The sequence below is a fragment of the Pteropus medius genome, unplaced genomic scaffold (assembly GCF_902729225.1).
Source record: "Pteropus medius unplaced genomic scaffold, Ma_sr-lr_union100, whole genome shotgun sequence".
Classification (NCBI taxonomy): Eukaryota; Metazoa; Chordata; class Mammalia; order Chiroptera; family Pteropodidae; genus Pteropus; species Pteropus medius.
The window spans coordinates 2381087-2396793 of NW_024342473.1; the positions used below are offsets into that span (position 1 = coordinate 2381087).

At 37.6% G+C, this 15707-nt stretch overlaps 1 pseudogene; it reads left to right on the forward strand.

The window, feature by feature from the left end:
* The first annotated feature begins 3263 nt into the window (after positions 1-3263).
* LOC120604783 (uncharacterized) lies at positions 3264-3382 on the forward strand (annotated as a pseudogene).
* Positions 3383-15707: the final 12325 nt, after the last annotated feature.

Below are 15707 nucleotides of genomic sequence, written 5' to 3' on the forward strand. Positions count from 1 at the left end.
GTACCAGCAAAGAGTCAAAATGAATTAATCCTCATAAGGAACACATTTCAAGTTAAATAATGAGAACGACTAACTCTTTAAAGTTAACAAAATTTATATAATTAATTGCGATGATGCACTGATTTTGGGTCCAAAGAATGCTGGGGAACTGATTTGGCATGGAGAAAGCACATGTATTATTAGACAAAACAGTGGGATGGCACAATGCAGTATTCTGTAGTTCATGTTACCTTGTGCAACACCATCAAAGGAGGATAAATTTTCCTAAATAGATAAATAAATATATAAATGTTATTTCACATTAAAAATTATTTAGTGTTCTCAACTCTCAAAAGTTGAGAACTCTAACCAACTGACGTACCAATCTATGGGGAAATCAGATATCTGTGTTGTTTAATTCTCATGACTCTGTGAAGCAGGCAGAGCAGTGCTCCATTTCACACATCTGGACACCGAGGTGCAAAGAGGCAAAATATGCCCCTAGAAGACAAGGAGGAGCCCACAGCAGAGCAGAGATCTTCTGACTCGCAGGCCCGGCAGTGCCTGCTTCACAGCATCACACCTGCCACCGTAGGCACAGAGCAAGTTTTTTTCTGGATGAGTTTAACCTTTAACTCCTATATGCTTCTCTGGTTTCTCCTTTGATCTGAGCTGGGTCCATCATCCCACTCCAGTTTCCCATGCTCTTCCCATCAACCACACTGTGATCAGTGAACTTTCCCACTTGCATATGTGTGCTCATATCGGCCCTTTGCCCACTATCCTTCAAAGCTAAGATCATATTCTTTAGCTTTCATAAAGTATTTCCTAATTACTTCATGCAGTACTGTTGAATTTTAGCCTCTTTTGAATTCTGATAACTCTTTGTTTTTCTTCTTACTCAGCACTTGTAACGCTCTGTTTTACATTTCATTTATTTGAGTATTTTTCTTCCTCTTACATTTATATTATTTATCTTTAAACCTCTTACAGTACCCAGCATAATGGCTCAAAATGGAAAATGTCTAATGGGTACGCATTGAATGGATAAACGAGTTAATGATTAGCAGGCAAATAGGTACACATTTTTAATATATATTTACAAAATAAGTTTGGGGGCTCATGTCATAATATACAGAAACACCTTCCTTTGTCAGGATATTTGAATGTAGCAAGTGGCTTGCAGATTCTACTTGCACTGCATTTATAAAATTTTTGAGGTTTTAAAAATAAGATTCTTGCTCAGTTGTTCTTGGGTCTGACCTCATTAACATACTGGAAAAGAATTGTCTCTCTTTGGCAGGCATATTAATTCCTACAGGCCATGGAAATAGGGCACTCAGAAAATTCGCTGAATGTCAAATAGATTAGAGAGCCAAGGCCAGAGCTCATTGTTGGCAGATATGCAGCCACCTTTCCACATGTGAGTCAGGATGTTCCTGCCTGGGGTAATATCAACTGATTTGTTTCACATACTCCTCATATTCAACTGGTTTGTTTCACATACTCCTCAAAGTGGTTAAGGAGACTAGTGGAAAACACTCTTAGATATGGTATAGTTGATTGTATTATCTAATGCAAAATGTGGTCCTAGAAATGGGATGAATTATGCATTTCAATTTTTAATGTGTCCTTTTCTGACCTATAAGTTTCATATGGCTCGAGATACACTTGAAGTAGTTAATGCGCTACATTTGATCTATTAAGAAATATTGATCTGTGACAACAAATCTGGATCTGCACCAATCTAGTAACACCACTTGCCTCACCCTGGTGACTCCTCAAGAACCTGCCTCATTCAACTTTGGTACCCTCGAGGCTCATTCAGCTGCTGAGCCTTACGGGCAACCTGCAGGCAGCCTCAGGCCTGGGGGTGCTCTGGGCCTTTTGCTGAGCTGCCCCAGCCAAGTAGTTGTGGCTGTTGGCCTTGGTTAGCTGCATAGCCTTTCCCACATACCTCCAGGTCCAGCTTAGGTAGTGACTAAACATGGATAGCTTTGTAACTACTACCAGGTACCCCCAGGCCAGTCACAAGCAGCAGCTGACCTTAGCCTGCATGTAGCCCTTGCCAAAGGGCTCCAGAACCAATACACCCAGAGAATGATGTTAGGCCTCAGCAGAGTACCACCTGATTAGCCCCACAAGCAGTATACCCCAAAAGTGGTCTCAATAGGCAAACCAACCTGCTGGGGTGAACACCAGTCTGTGATGTCAGCCCCTACACAGCAGCTCATACATTGTGGGCATGGCCAATCCCCATAGCCAGTCAGCCTGAAAGTCAGTCCCACTCACTGGCTCAACTACAACAGGAGGGCACTCACAACCACACAAAGGTCACTCTTGGAGCACCCAGCACAGGAGATCAGGGAGGCTGCACCACTAGGCCACACAGGACACCTACTACACAAGGCCACCCAGCTAAGACTTGGAGATGTAGCAGATATCTAATATATCTGAAAGAAACACAGAGAGGCAGCCAAAATGAGAAAACAAAGAAATATGTCCCAAATGAAAGAACAAGAGAAAACTCCAGAAAAAAACTAAATTAAGTGGAAGCAAGCTACCTACCAGATACAAAGTTCAAAACACTTGTTATAAAGATCCTCAATGAACTTAGCGGAAGAAAATGTGATCTCAGTGAGAACTTCGACAAAGAGATAGCAAACATAAAAAAGGACATGGAAACCAAAAAAAAGTACCAGTCAGAAATGAAGAATATAACAACTGAAATGAAGAATCCATTAGAAGGAATCAACAGTAGATTGGATGAAGTAGGGAATCAAAACAGCAATTTGAAAGACAAGGTAGCAGAAAACACATAATTGGAACAGCAGAAAGAAAAAAGAACTAAAAAAAAAAAAAAAGAATAGTTTAAAGAACTTCTGAGACAACATCAAGTGTAAAAATATTTGCATCATAGAAATACCAGAAGGAGAAGAGAGAAAGCAAGAGATCGAGAATCTATTTGAGAAAATAATGTATGAAAACTTCCCTAACTTGATAATGAAAGTAGACACACAAGTTTAGACCCACACCAAGACACATCATAATTAAAATGACAAAGGTTAAAGACAAAGAGAGAATTCTAAAAGCAGCAAGAGAAAGGCAGCTAGTCACTTATCAGAGTACTCCAATAAGACTGTTAGCTAATTTCTCAACAGAAACTTTACAGGCCAGAAGCAAATGGTACAAATATTCAAAGTGATGAAGCAAAGACCTACAACCAAGACTACTCTACCCAGCAAGGCTGTCAATTAAAATTGAAGATGAGATAAAGAGCTTCCCACTATGGCCATGCCACCCTGAACAAGCCTGATCTCATCTGATCTTGGAAGCTAAGCAGGGTTGGGTCTGGTTAGTACTTGGATGGGAGACCACCTAGGAAGACCAGCTGCTATAGGGATAAAAAATAAAAAATAAGAGATTGTAAGCTGACAAGGTCCTTGCAATCTGTGAGGTCAACTAAGGGGTGTCTCGCCTAAAAAATTAAAGAAAGAAAGAAAGAAAGAAAGAAAGAAAGAAAGAAAGAAAGAAAGAAAGAAAGAAAGAAAGAAAGAAAGATAGAAAGAGATTCCCAGACAAGAAAAACCTAATGGAATTCACCACCACCAAGCCAGTATTACAAGAAATGTTGAAGGGACTTCTTTACGAAGAAGAAATGGAAGAGAAAAAGTAACATAAATATGAATAATAAAATGGCGATAACTATGTACATATCAATAATCACTGTAAATGTAAATGGATTAAATGCACCAATCAAAAGATATAGGGTAGCTGAATAGATAAGAAAACAAGACCCATACATATGCTGTCTACAAGACACCCACTTCAGATTGAAAGACACATACAGACTGAAAGTAAAGGGATGGACAAAGACATTTCATGCAAATGGAAATGAGAAAAAAAAAAGGTGGGGTAGCAATTCTTATTAGACAACATAGACTTTAAAACAAAGGTGATAATAAGAGTCAAAGAAGGACATTATATAATGATAAAGGGATTAATCCTTCAAGAAGATGTAACCCTAGTAAACATTCATGCACCCAACATAAGAGTGCCTAAATATGTAAAGCAAATATAGACAGACATAAAGGAAGAGATCAACAGTAATACAGTCATAGTATGGGACTTTAATACCTCACCGACACCAATGCACAGATCTTACAGACAGAAAATCAACAAGGAAATAGTGGCTTTAAATGATACACTAGATCAGATGGGTTTAATTGATAATTTTAGAGCATTTCACCCCAAAGCAGCAGAATATACATTCTTCTCAAGAGCACGTGGAATATTTTTCAAAATAGACCATACATCAGGCCACAAAACAAGTCTTAATAAATCTAAGAAGGCTGATAGCATATCAAGTGTCTTCTCTGACCACAACGGTATAAAACTAGATATCCATTACAAGAAAAAAAACAAGCAAAACAAAACTGAAAAACACATGAACACGTAGAGGCTAAATAATGAATGGGTTAGCAATGAAATCAAGGAAGAAATCAAAAGATACCTTGAGATAAATGAAAATGAAAACACAATGATCCCAAATCTATTGGACACAGTAAAAGCATTCTTAAAAAGGAAGAACAAAGTTGAAGATATCATGTTACCTGATATCAAACTATACTACAAGGTTATAGTAATCAAAACATCATGGTACCAGCATAAAAACACACACAGAGATCAATGGAACAGAATAGAGAGCCCAGAAATAAATACATGATGATATGGTCATATAATCTATGACAAAGGAGGGAAGAATATACAATGGGGTAAAGACAGTCTATTCAAGAACTGTTGTTGAGAAAATTGGACAGACATGTGCAAAAAAAAAAAAAATGAAACTGGACCACCTTCTTACACCATATATGAGAATAAACTCAAAATGAATTAAAGACTGAAATGTAAGGCCCCAAATTATACAATTTCTAGAAGAAAACAAAGGTGGTAAACTCTGTGACGTTGCTCTTAGAATTATTTTTTTTGTGTGATATCTCCTTGGGCAAGGGAAACAAAATAAAAAATAAACAAATGGGACTATATCAAACTAAAAATTTTTTGCACAGTGAAGAAAACCATCAGCGAAACGAAAAGACAAGTTACTGGATGAGAGAAGATATCTGCCGATGATACATCTGATAAGGGGTTAATAGTCAAAATGTATAGAGAACTCAGACAAGTCAACATCAAAAAAAACCCTAAACAATCCAATTAAAAAATGAGCAGAGGACCTGAATAGGTTTTTCTCCAAAGAGGACATTCAGATGGCCAATAGATACGTGAAAAGATGCTCAATATCACTAATCATCAGAGAAATGCAAATTAATACCATAATGAGATATCACCTTACACCTGTCAGAATGGCAATCATTAGTAAATAAAAAAACAACAAATGCTGATGAGGACGTGGAGAAAAGGGAACACTCGTGCATTTTTGGTGAGATTGCAAATTGACACAGCAACTATGGAGGATCCTCAAAAAATTAAAACAGTTTGGAGGTTCCTCAAACAGTTAAAAATACCCAGCAATTCTACTTCTGGGTATTCATCCAAAGGAAACCAAACACGAATTCAAAAAGATATATACATCCCTATGTTCGCTGCAGTGCTATTTACAATAGCCAAGATATGGAAGCAACCTAAATGCCCATCAATAGATGACTAGATAAAGAAGAAGTGGAACCTATGTACAACAGAATTTTATTCAGCCTTAAAAAATTATATCTTACCATTTGCAACAACATGGATAGACCTAGAAGGTATTATGCTAAGTGAAATAAGTCAAACAGAGAAAGACAAAGACTATATTATTTCACTAGTATGTGGAATCTAAGGAACACAATAAACAAACAAACAACATGAAAAGAGACTCATAGATATAGAGAACATGAAAAGAGACTCATAGATGATTGCCAAATGGGAGGTGGGGTTGGAGAGCTGGTGAAAAAGATGAAGGGATTAAAAAGTACAAATTATAGTTACAAAATAGTCACTGGGATGTAAAATACAGCATAGTGAGTATAGTCAATAATATTGTAATAACTATGTAGTAGACTAATCGGGGGATCACTTGTAAATTATATAAATGTCTAACCACCATGTTGTACACCTGCAACTAATATAAAATAATATTGAAAGTCAACTTTAATTGAAAAATAAAAATAAATAAAATTTTAAAACAGTTAAAAGACAAACAAAATATAAGTAAATAAATAAAACCAAAAAGACATAATTTAAAAAAAGAAATATTGACTTGAATATGCAAACTAAAAATATAAAAATAAATTTGTATTTTGAAGCAAAGAATTTCTGCTTTTAAAAATAAATTGTATATTTAAAACTTTTTAATTAAAAAAAATAAAAGGCTTTAGTTTTTTGGGGGGTGATGAACCACTTTCTATCTCTTGAAATCCTCAATAACACCAAAGGTAAGTGTGTGTGAATTTTGCCAACAAAGAAGTGTAATGGGAATTTCCAGAATATTACCAGAGATGGATGCATTAGAAGGTTGGACATGGACCAAATCAAACCAAACTAATTGCTAGCAGATTGCCTGACCTCAGAATACTTGATGAGAAGAGTTGTGTATTAGTCTGAGTTTTCTAGAGAAACGAAACCAATAGTACATATGTGTATACTTTTTATTATAAGGATTTGGCTCGTGTGATTTTGGAGACTGAGGATCCCTAAGATCTGCAGTTAGCAAGCTGGAGACCTGGGAAAGCTGTTGGTACAGTTCCAGTCCAAGTTCAAAGGCCCGAAAACCAGAAGAGCTGTTGGAATAAGTTTTAATCCAAGTCCAACTTCAAAGGCAGAGAAGACCAATGCTCCGGCTAGAAGACAGGCAGAGGGGGCTTCCTTCTTATTCGTAGGAGGGTCAACCTTTTTGTTCTAGTCGTCTTGAATGGATTGGATGAGGCCATCCCACATTAGAGACAGCCATCTGCTTTACTCAGTCTATGGATTCAAATGTTAATCTCATGCAGAAACACCCTCCCAGACATATCCAGAATAATGTTTGACTAACTATCTGGGCACCCCTGTGGCCCAGTTAAGCTAACACATAAAATTAACCATTACAAGTTGTTTTAACAAGATCTCCTCCACTGTCCCAAACAATTGATGTAGCTCTCAAAGTTGGAGTTTCGATCTGAAAACTCACCTCCTTTGGGATAGAGTGATGTGATAAAAGAGCACAAAATTTGGAGTTAAATTGATCTGGATTCAAATTCCCCATCTCAGCCACTTTCTAGCTAGGTGATTCTGGATATGTTAATTGACCTCTCACTTTCTTCACCTTCAAAGCACAATCTGTTGCATTGTCAGGGAAAAATGTTTATGAAGTGCTTGTCATGTGATAAGCATTCATTATGTCATATCTGTCATCATTAGTGATTCCCTCAGGATTTACATAGCATTGTTCCAAAGAACAATTATTTTGCATTTAGTACTTTAGGTAACATAGAAAATTGTTTGTAAATGGAAGATGAATGAGAGTTGCTTGACTTTAGTTTTTTTTTTTTTTTAAAGTATGTTCAGTGTTCTTTTAAAATCACCAAAGTGTATCAACAATTTTAAATAAAGTCTTGAAAATCAAACCAGGCCATGATAAATACTTTACAGGCTTCATATTCCTCTATTACGTGCTTTGATTTTGAGACATCCTGAGTCTTCACTGGGTCTCTGGTATACCAAACTTGTCAAAGCAAGACAAGGAGGAAATAGGAAACATCTTCATTGATGGACAGCAGAGTGTTCCCTCTTGTTTATAGAACTCTTTCCCTATTAGGTCATGCCAATTTAGAGACCAAAAAAACATGGTGTCGGAACTACTTACAGGACATTTTAATTTGGCTACATAGAACTTCGTGTGCTGTTGGGGCACAAATTCATTATGACCCCAGTGAAAAAAACAAATGCTGACCACGACGGCAGATAGAACATTGCTTATCACATTATCCTGGTAGCCCACTCCCTCTCAGTAAAGCTGGAACAAATGACCCAGGCTTAATTATAATGGACCTGGCTATAAACTCATTCCCTAGAATTGTATCTTGAGGGTCACAGTTACAGAACCTGTGTAGGCAATAGGGCTAGGCCTAAGTGAAATTATGAAGCAGTGAATGTTACTTGTTGGTGACCTCTGTCTTCTATTTTTACACTATTTTCCTCTTTTCCAGGCCAACTTCCGTGACATACTTCCTTTCTTTTCAGTGTTGTCTTTGTAAAATCAGGACATTAAAAATTACTTTTCAAGTTCATTGAAGATTAAATAAAATACCATCTGCAAAAAATGTTTTGATGAACTGTAGGTTATTGTAAACACTTTTAGTTATTTTCATAATTATATAATATCATTAACTTTTCCATTTTCCTCATAGGATTATAAACTTCCTAGGGGCCTGAAGGTGTCTTGTTCATGACTGACCTTCAGGGACTGGCACTGTGCCAGGCATTTAGGAGGAATGCAAAGATATTTATTAGATAAATGAAAGAATGATAGAGAGCAGACCATGGAAGAAGTGGGTATTTTGAGATCCAATATTTTGCTGAATGTATCATTCTTGTGCCCCTTCTCTGCCTGTACAGTTTTCATTGGCCATAGAAGAGAACCACAGCTCTCTTTCTCGATTGACCAGTAAACTGACACTTTATGTGAACTCTTCATCCCTATAATGCTGGAATTATTGTTTTTGATGTCCTTTTTTGCCTACCAAAAGCCAAAGTTAGTACTCTGAAGTATACAGGAAAAAGTATTTGATCCTAAAACTCATACTTCAAAGGAAAGGCTAGTGGTATATTTTTAGTTTGTTGTTATGCTTATAAATTTGGAGCAAGGATAACCACTAGAGCTAGATGTTGTAATGGAGCTACATTTATTATTATGCTAAGTGCCAACCTAAATTAAACATCACTTCCATTATTTTTTTAAGTATAATTACTTTAGAGAGCATAAAGAGCTAAAATTTGCCTGTGTGAAGTGGACATGAAAAACATCTACCTTCCTTTATTATCTGTTCTGCTAAACCCCAAGCTACAAAAGTACTAGATGTAGGGTTCAGCTTACAGACCCTGTTTCCAGATTCATTCTCTACTCTTCTCTAGCCTGCGATGGGCCCACAGAGTCTGACCAAAAAAAGACCGCAAGAACAGGCTCCCTCACTTCCAGTTCAGAACATGGAAGGCAAAGGCAGGAGAATGTCTGGTAGAAGATGGATGAAGTTTGGGGAATTTATTTCCTTGGTTCCTTCTCTGATGACCCACCAAAGGACAGTGGATGCCAGGCTTTCTCCATGTAGCTACCCTCTATTAGAATGGGGATCGCTTCCTTCCTTTGTGTTACCAGGTTTAGATGAGGTAACAACTGCCTGTCTCTTGTTGGTTTCCTTAAACTCTGCTCATATTGTTGCATAAAATCACTTTCTTAAATGCTTCTCAAATGAACCAGTTTAAGTGTGCCATCTTTTTCCTCTGGGACCCTGACAGATACATCTCCTGTTTAAGGCCTGAATGGAAGCTACCTTCTATCTATTTCTCTGAGTAATTCATTGACTAATAAGAGACATTTCTAAAGCTCTAAGTTATTTCATAAATATTTACTTGTATTCTTACACAAGTCGTGTTTGTGAGGTAGGTGATCATTTGCAGTAGTATCACGTAATGCAAGGAGTCTCACGATACGTTCAGCATCAGCAGCAATAGTGTCACCTGTGACTTTGTAAAAATATAAATTATTTGGCCCAGTCCCAGACCGACTGAATCAGAAATTTGGGGAGTGTGGCCAGCAATCTGCATAGCAATCTGTTTTATCAAGCCCTGCAGAGGACTGTAATACATACTAAAGTTTGAAAACCACTGATGTAACATACTATGGCTACATATGCATTCTAATATAAGGAACCCCACTCTCCACTCCCACAACCCCCACTCCGCTGTAAAGGAATTTTTTTTCAGTCTACTGATTCTTAGACTTGAGTGCACCGATATATCAGAATGACCCACGGAACTCGTTCAAAATCCCAACGCCCAGACCCCACACTGGATTCACTGAATCAGAATCTCAAGTTTGAGAACCACTGATTATTCCATCAGCTCCAAATAGTGAGAAATCACACCTGGAATAGATAGAAAGAAACCTGAAAGAAGAATGTATATCATCTGGAAGATGTGAGCTCTGAGAAAACCTGCCTTTAGGTCATTGCATGCTGGGAAGTGAGTGAGAATTGTCTGTTTTACGTAGCTGGATCATGTTTGTGGCAACTTTGGATGCAGAAAAGAGTAAAGTGTGTCTGATCTATGTTTTGAGGTGCCTGCCTACCCCTTCTTTTCTTTCTCAAAGACTCTACTCCCATCTATAGCTCCTGCTAACTGGGCATGTCATTCAGTTATCCCAGGCAACAGATGATAGCATCCAACCCAAATCATTGGCTGGCTAGCCACTAATCAGATTCTTTCTCTCAAAAATGTCACCAATTAATGTAGCACAGGGAATACAGTCAATAAAATCATAATAACTTTGTATGGTGACAGATGGTTACTAGATGCATCGTGATGATCACATCGTAAGATATATAAATGTGGAATCACTACGTTGTACACCTGAAATATAATATTGTATGTCAACCATACTTTAATTAAAAAAAAAAAAAAAGGAAACCACCACCAGCAATAACAAAAGAGCCACAGTCTCACTGTTAAGGCCAAGTAAATGGAAAAGGCGTTGTCAAAATAAATAAATAAATAAAAAGCGCATTAAAGCCTTGCTATTGAAAGTGTGATCTGCCGACTAGCATCATTAAGAGATCAGTTGGGACTCTGCCGACCCACCTAAACCTACTGAATTAGAATCTATATTCTAACAAAATTCCCCGCTGATTCACATGCAGATTAACATTTGAGAAGCACTGGCTTAAGAAACAGAGACAGTTTAGAAAGACAGTAGAGGGAGCTTGAACCCTATGCAGAACTGGAGTTCATTTCTGATCATATAAAATTATGATAAAGTCATAAGACAAGCCAGCAAAGCCTATCTGCTGAAAAAAGTTGGGTATTTTGGCAGACAAGAAAGAAAGAAACAGAAATTAGATACACAGACAGAGAAAATAGCCCGGGTACTTGATTTTTCTGTGCCAAGCTCCCTAAGAGCAAGCTTTCTCTTTGTTTTTTGATCTTAGATGTCCAGATTTCTGGTAGTATACTTATGACAAACTTCGCTCTTTACATAAGCTAGCTTGAGTGAGTGATGACTTACAAAGAGATGAACTAAATAATCACAAAGAAAAAATTAAAATGGATATTTGGAGTTATTTTGTAGACCTTACATAGTTATTATTTATTAGTAAATTGCCTTTTCTGTTTTTAAATATTAAATAATACATAGTCTTTATTTAAAAAATCAATTTTTTTTCAGAGGGAAGCAAAGCAGAAAGATCTTTCTTCCCCTAGGGCCCTTATTCCCATTCCCCAGAGATAACCAGTTAACAATGTCTTGTAAAACCCTTAATAATTTTTCTATGTACCTATAATGCCCCGTTTTTTTCCCCTTGGCACACGCAAAAGAACAGAAAGCTGATTATATTATTATCAATACGCCTAGAGGGATATATTTAATAATATCTAATGTTTATTTAATTCATAATTTTTAAAAATGTTCTTCTGTAGCTTTATTTCTAAAATTATCCTTGGAGGCAAGCAGTAGGGCAAGGACTATTGCTTTCATTGACTGAACATATGACTACACTGAGGTTTTACAATCATGTCTTCAGTTTTCATTGTGGTTAACTAAATAAATAGTTATGTGAGAGTTTCTATTGCATTTTCTTTAAAATAATTGAGGATAATATCCTTTAAGTCTATGTAGGGATTTTCTTTTAGAATTCAGTGCTGGAGACAGACCATCACACTTGAGAAACTGGAATGCCTCATAAAGGCTGAATCACTGATCACATTTTAGGCTTTTCCCTCAACTTCCAGGGTGCTGTGAACCAAAAAGGGGCTATGTATAACCTGACAGGCTATCGGGATGCCACATGGTGACCAAAAGTAACCCCACAGGATGATCCGATCATAAATTTTTAACTGGGCAGGCCATGGCAGGTAGTTACATCTAGGCCTGCAGCTTTCTTAAGAAAGGTCGACCCTGACGTAAATGAGACCTGTCCCTTATTCTTATGCATTTAAGATAACATACCTTGCATGTCAGAATAATTTACTTTTCTAGACCCCTGGAAGGCATAACCACAGGCACCAGAGCACAAAACCACCAGATCACAAGAACACAGAACTCATCGTTATCTTATTTCCCGCATACCATCTCATTGCACTGTAAATGTTAATTATTTGCTATCCTGGACCCATCAGTGCACAAGAAGTATGTATCTCTCCCTTTGCTTTTTATCCAATCCTAGAAATTTCCCTGCTTTGCTTTCTCCCACCTCCTTAACCCACCACCGATGGATTGCATGTAATCCTCTTTATGTCTTCTTTGATTCTAATGTATAAAGTAGGCTGCAAAACTGTCATTCTATGAAGCTTTTCCTCAGTCTGTTGAGATTTTTGCATCTGGGCATGTCCTCAGAATTTTGGCTCAGGTAAACTCATGAAACTTTTTTATAGGCTGCATGTCCTTTTGTGGACAGTTCCTAGAGCCAAACCAGAAGTCAACCACAACTAAGCTTTCTAGTTGGCATATTTTTGTTCTTTCCTTGGCTATGAGGTCCTATTTCTATGTTACTATTTCATCGTATTTTTGTTTGATTATAAGCTGCTTCGAGTATTTTTGTAAAGATGGAGTTCATATAAAGATAACTTTTACAATGAGAAAACCAAGGCACCAGTGAAAATTTATGTAAATTTACTGAGATATTTGCTGGCAGAGCTAGAATTGGAATTGTGGTTTCCTAAATTCTAGTTTATGCAATTTCTTCTATTCCACAGGAGCTGAGTGTCAAGCTTTTCCCCCTTAACCGTGGAACGCATTGTATTTGTTTTTAAAAGTACGGCAGTCCTGCAAATATCACTGCTGAAATGTTGTTTGTATTCAAAATCAGGCTCTGCCTTACTTATTGTTTTCAAAGGAAGTCTCTTCACATCTAAGGATCCACCCACGGCTGGGTGACTGGAAACTGCCAGCAGGCACAACAAAAGATGAAGGCCCTGTATTTCTTGCTGCACTAAATAGTCTTTCAAAAATATAGAACATCATTTTCCTGTCAGCCTTTTCCCACATTGATGGCAAATATCTACTGTGAATAAAAACGTATAAAAGAAAAAAAAAGACAAAGCACTTTGGTGCGTCATGCTTTAACAACGTGAGTTTTTTTGTTTCCTTTTGCTTTGTTTTGCTTTCATTTTCTCTCAGGTGCTTATATGAAGATTTTAAAGTTTCTCTATTAAAAAAGTACCTAATTGAATTTATTCTATGGAATATAGCGTGGCTAGTGGGAAATCTTTTCTTTTTATTCCAGATGAAACAGAAACAAGTGTTGAATGCCTAATGCCATTTACTATCAAGAGTGCCCTCTGCTGGCAATTGCCTTGGATTTAAAAAAATACTCTATTTAGGCTTCAGGCTTTCATTTGTTGACCAAATGAGGTTTTTAATGCATTGGTTAAAACAAAAAAAATCTGAAGGGGGCAGGGGACCCCAGGGATTTTATCTAAGAATATAAATAAGCAAATATAATAGCATCAGGCATAATGTTACATGTCATGAAAAAACGGTATGTTTTCATTGTGACAACTTAAGAACAGTTGTTCGGCAAGTATTAATTGAGTGCTTATTCTGTCAGCAGCACTGTGTCAGGCATTGGGGTCACAAAGGTCCCACATCAGGACCCCAGAGTCTTGCAGTCCCCGAATAGTCACTATACCCGTGCTGAGTGCAACGGGAGACTGGAGGGACACGGAAGTCAACCCAGGGAAGGGAGGAATTAGGAAGGCTTCCTGGAGAAGACTGTGAAAGGAAGACAAGGCAGGGCAAAGACAGACACTCCAGGCAGACGGAGGAGTGTTAGGAAAGAGAAAATATGGTGCATGTGCAGAATGAGTGCAGAACCAGGATAATTTCAGCACTGGCTTGCCTAACACAATATGCGGGGCTTACCAAGAGATGATACTTGCTGTACAATACAGATTCTCAGGTGTTTTGGTCTCAAGACTTTACCTTCTTAAAAATTCTTGAGGACCCCTAAAGGGCTTTTGTTCATGTGGACTTTATTTATTTGTCGGAACCAGCCAACGAAGTAATTGAGGGTACCTGAAAGGAGGAGCATGGACTCAGGAAAAGAAAGAAGACAGACAGAATTGCAGGAGGGATCACATATTCAAGTTGTGTCTGTGTCCCCGAGTTTATTTAAAACACACTACTTATAGCATTGCAATGAGAAAACAGCAGTCAAGACCCAAGGTCAGCCAAATTACTCATCCTGCAAAACAATGAAGTTCTCTGCTTTGCTATCAAGCTCCCTTCTTGGAAAACACCGAGTGTTTAAAATAGTTTAGTGCCACTTATCTCAGAGCTCGCCAAGTTAGCTCAGCTCCCAACATTTATTGACGTTTGCCATATTAGAAATTAAAACTGAGAAATTTTGAACACAGTTGATGAGAAAATAAGTGAAATAGGGACTAATTACGTGTTACCTCAAGCTATATTTTATGGAAAAAAAAAAAACACCTTAAAATTTCTCAACACAAACAAGTGGGAAGGGTGGGATTGTTTTTTACATGTTTGCAAAAGTTTTTAATGTCTGGCTTAACAGGAGCCAGCTGGATTCTCATATCTGCCTCTGCAGCCCGTCTGTTACAATGCTACCTGTCAAGAAGCAGCTGGAAAACTCCACTGCACACTCATGAAAAAAAAAAAAAGAGAAACAAAGGCAAATAACATCACAGCATTATTATGAAAATCATTTTGATTTTGTGTTCCTCCCCTCCCCCCTCAAACCTCCCCTCTCTCCTCTCCTCCCCGCCCCCGGAGTGCCCAGCTCACACTTGGAGAACTAGCGCTGGCACAGGGAGGGACAAGGCCATGAGGGAGGGCCTTGTGTTAAGTGCACTGGACCTTACCAAGGGACTAAAGGACTTTAAGCTTAGAAATATATAGTCAGATTTGAGTTTTAAATCATCTTTTTTTTTTTTTTTTTTTTTTTTTTGTAGCTGTGGAGTGCACGTATTTGAGGGACATAAGACTAGAGAGAAGAAAACTAGTTAGAAAGTTATTGCAATTGTTTGGGCAAAAAATGATAAGGGACTCAACTAGAATAGTATGTCTAGACATGGAAAGAAAGGAATGGATTTTGACAAATATTTGGGAAGTAGTATTGATTGGACTTGGTGATTGATTGAAAGTTGGAGGACTAGGGGAGATAAAGAAAGCTATCATAATTTCAGCTTGAGTAATTGGAGAGAAGATGGTAAAATAAGTGAAATAGGGACTATATAAGACCATACCAGTGCATTGGGAGAAGGAAATGCATTTAGTTTGGGACATGCTGCAGTGGTGGGGCTGGCTATAGGATGGCCCAGGAGAGGCATCTAAAAGTAGGATGAATTGCATCAATCTGAATCTTGTGCAGGGGCATCTTTATCATAAAACTTAAACTTAGGACCCATCATTTGCATGGGCCCCTTTCAAGGAACTAGAAGGACCCTATTCATAGCTGCATTTTTTTTTTTTAATACATAGAGGTTAAAATACCTTTTAACTGCAGTTGGTTACTGTCACT